At 40.1% G+C, this 3,955-nt stretch overlaps 1 non-coding gene across 1 annotated transcript; it reads left to right on the top strand.

Moving 5' to 3' along the window:
- Positions 1 to 3,580: 3,580 nt before the first annotated feature.
- LOC115873593 lies at positions 3,581 to 3,744 on the top strand. The gene has a single exon (XR_004048492.1). It is a non-coding gene; the product is annotated as a U1 spliceosomal RNA (small nuclear RNA).
- Positions 3,745 to 3,955: the final 211 nt, after the last annotated feature.

Below are 3,955 nucleotides of genomic sequence, written 5' to 3'. Positions count from 1 at the left end.
CCCAGCTATCAAATGGTATAGTGTCTGGGGTCTTAAAGGCTTGAAGGTAAACAAGCGGCCATCTAGCTCAGAAGCAACAAAGCCCGCATGGAAGAAGCACACCAGCCTGTCCCTAGACGAATGCTGAAGACAAAGCGGGTGCATAGGCAAATGCAATGAAGAAAGCTGACAGTGCCTGGCTGTCAAAATATATAGAATCTGGGGTCCTATAGGCTGGAAGATAAACAAGGGGCCATCTAATTAAGAAACAACAAAGCCCACATGGAAGAAGCCCACCAGCCTGTGAGATCACAAGGCGTCGAAGGGATCAGGTATCAGGCATCAAAGACCAAAAAAAGAAAAAAATCATAGCGTTGTGAATGATGGGGAGAGTGGAGTGGGGACCCAGGGCCCATCTGTGGGAAATTGGACATACCCTTGCAGAAGGGCTGCGGGGAGGAGACGAGCCAGTCAGGGTGCAGTGTAGCAACAATGAAATATACAATTTTCCTATCGTTCTTGAATGCTTCCTCCCTCACCACCACCCCCCCACTATCATGATCCCAATTCTACCTTACATATCCGGCTGGACCAGAGGATGTACACTGGCACAGATAGGAACTGGAAATACAGGGAATCCAGGACAGATGAACCCCTCTCACCAGTGGTGAGAGTGGTGATATCAGGAGGGTGGAGGGAAGGTGAGGGAGAAAGGGGGGACAGATTATAAGGTCTACATATAACTTCCTCCCTGGGGGATGGACATCAGAGAAGTGGGTGAGGGAGACGTTGGATGGTGTAAAATATGACAAAATAATAATAATTTATAAATTATCAAGGGTTCAGGGGGAGGGGGTAACAAGGAGGGAGGGGGAAAATGAGGAGCTGATACCAAGGACTCAAGTAGAAAGCAGGTGTTTTGAGAACGATGATGGCAACATATGTACAAATGTGCTTGACACAACTGATGTATGTATGGATTGTGATAAGAGTTGTATGAGCCCCTAATAAAATAATAAAACAACAACAACAACAACAACTAAAAGAACAGGCATAGTGACCCAGTTACACAGGAAGAAGATGCCATCCACAAGCCCAGCAATGCCTGGAGCCACCACAAGTTGCAAGATACAAGAAAACGTGTTCACTAGAGTTGACAAACCAAATGACCCAGTTGACATCTGAAATCAATGTTCTCCCTTTCCAAACCCTGAAACAATAAATTCTGTTCTTTAAATCCATCCACTTTGAGGCATTTCGTATGGCAGTCCTCCCTAGGAAACTTAGAAACATGCTGCTACAAGGTCCATCTTCTTCTATCCTCTTCTTTGAGCCCTGGTGGTGCAGTGCATTATTCCTGTGGATACTAACAGAAAAGTCAGCAGTTCAAATCCACCAGAAGCTCTAAGTGAGAAAAATTAGGCTTTCTACTCCTGTAAAAAGTTTCAGAAATCCACAGGGGCAGTCCTCCTCTTGTCCTATAGGGTCACTGTGAGTTGGAATTGACTCGATGGAAATGACTTTAGATTTTTGAGTTTAGAATTTAATAGAATACAGCTGAGTCTGGTTTTGGGTGGGGTTTTTTTAAGATGCTTGATTATCACTATCATTTAATTGAAGTGTTTAGTTCATTTACCATTAAATAATTGATATGGTTGGGTTTTAGACTAACATTTGCTCTTTGATTTTCTTTGTCTCTTAGTTCCTACTTCTTTAGTTCTTCATTTCTTGTCTTGCTCTAACTTGATTAGTGAGTGGTTTTAGTATTCTATTTTCTTTTCTCAATTGAATTTTTAGCTATATGTATTATTTCTGATGATGCTCTTGAGATTATAATGTGCATCTTTAACATATCCCACACAAAGTATTTATTGGCTTTAAGTCTTTGGCAGTTTACAGTAAGCAAAATTGAGACAAAATATCTTTTGTTTGCAAACCTTGACAAGAAGTATTTTCCTCAAATACACATATAATGTGCAATTTGTACTTGAAAATCTAAGGACATAACAAAATTCAGTTGTACTTCCAGAATATGTATGGCTTTATGTTTTTCATCATATAATTTATTCTGGAAAACTTCTTGAGGTCAATATATTACCTACCAAGCATTACTCTGCTGCCTTCTGGAAATCAGTTGTATTGCACATCCATTTCCTCCCTGAAAGGAGTCAGCAGAGGAAATTAAGACTAGGTAGGCGCTAAGTATCTCCATGTAACGTAATAACAGCATTACAACCACTATCAACACTGCATTTGCATTCTGAAAACTCATGAAATCAGTTCCCAGTCAGAATAAGGTGGACTGAAGATATGCAGATCCTAAATGTATAATCTAAGTCCATATTAAATCCAGAGTGATATATATATATTCCAAATAGGAGCTGTCAAGATGAGTGGCTCAGCCCTGTGCTGCTAATCAAAAGTCAGCAATTTGAAGCCCCCAACCACTTTGCAGGAGAATGATAGGATCATGAGCTTCTATAACAATCTACAGCTTTGGGAACCCTGAGGGACATTTCCTTCTGTCCTACAGAAACACCATTAGTCAGAATTGATTCAACAAGTATAGGTTTTGTGTCTAGTTTTATGTATCCAGTTAAACATCTAAGTAATCTCCCAGTACTAATCTAATTAATCAATGAATAATCTCTCCACATTCACATCCAGTAATACATTTTAAAACTTAAAACTGTTTTCAACTTCATTTATAAATACAAACTGCACACCTCTCATGTGCAGAGTACTAGAATAAAAGCAATAGAGCTCTATTCTTTATTACCAGTTTATAATGTATTCAATATTGAGGTTATTCTCCAAACTTAGAAGGCAGAAGACAGAACTCTAAAACCAGTGCCCAAAGAGTCACAAGGAAGAGATGAGTCAGTCAGGGTGCAGGATAGCAATGAGGAAACATACTACTTTTCTCTAGTTCTTTAATGCTTCCTCCCTTCCCACTATCATGACCCCAATTCTATCTTACAAATCCAGTTATACCACAGCATGTACACTAGTACAGATAAGAGCTTTCAACACAGGAAATCCAGGACAGATAACCCCCTCAGGACCAATAATGAGAATAGTGATACAAGGAGGGTAGGGGCGAGGTGGGGGGAGAAAGGAGAATCTGATCACAATTAGCTACATATAACCCTCTCCCTTTCCAGGGTGGGGGGTGGGGGGAGGGCGGGGGATGAACAACAGAAAAGTGGGGGAAAGGAGACAGCGGATAATGCAAGATATGAAAATAATAATAATTTATCATTCATCAAGGATTCATGAGGGAGGGAGGAGAGAGGGGGAAAATGAGGTGCTGATACCAAGGGCTCAAATAGAAAGAAAATATTTTGAAAATAATGATGGCACCCTATGTACAAAAGTGCTTGAAACAATGGATGTATGTATAGATTGTGATAACAACTATAATAGCCCCCAATAAAATGATTTTTTAAATAATAAAATAAAACCAGTGTCCAATGAAGCAGTTGTAACTAAATACAGCTCTAGTTACAGATGATCATTCTTATTGAATAAAAGTAGAAGCAACAGGCAAAATTTCTGAAACAATTTAACAAAAATTTTTCATCGTAAAAAAATAAGGTTGTTACTTACATGGCAGGGGAGATACCATGATCATCAAGGTGGTTTTCCCAGGGTGAGGCTTATCCATTGCACTCCGGATGTGCTGACCCCTCTGATTTCCCCAAATGTGGGAAACTCGACTGCATAATTTGTGGTAGTGGGGGACTGCGTTTGCACCCTCCCCTGAAAAAAGAAAAGAAAAAGAAAAAAATATGAGGTTGGGGTTGGGGATCAGGGTGGCATTATCTGTCTTTCTCTGACTTTACAAGGTGGGCAGGGGAGAGAATCAAACTTAACCTCAGCCCAAGGCTGATTCTTATTAGTTGAGGTCAGATATGCCACCACATTCCAACCTTTTTTTTTTTTTTACCATTTCGTATACCAACCATTCCTCCCA

The sequence above is a fragment of the Echinops telfairi genome, unplaced genomic scaffold (assembly GCF_000313985.2).
Source record: "Echinops telfairi isolate 266 unplaced genomic scaffold, ASM31398v2 ScPeMD7_7469;HRSCAF=8507_0, whole genome shotgun sequence".
Taxonomy (NCBI): Eukaryota; Metazoa; Chordata; class Mammalia; order Afrosoricida; family Tenrecidae; genus Echinops; species Echinops telfairi.
The sequence above is the reverse complement of the archived record's forward strand: the minus strand, read 5'-3'. Positions and strand labels throughout refer to the sequence as shown.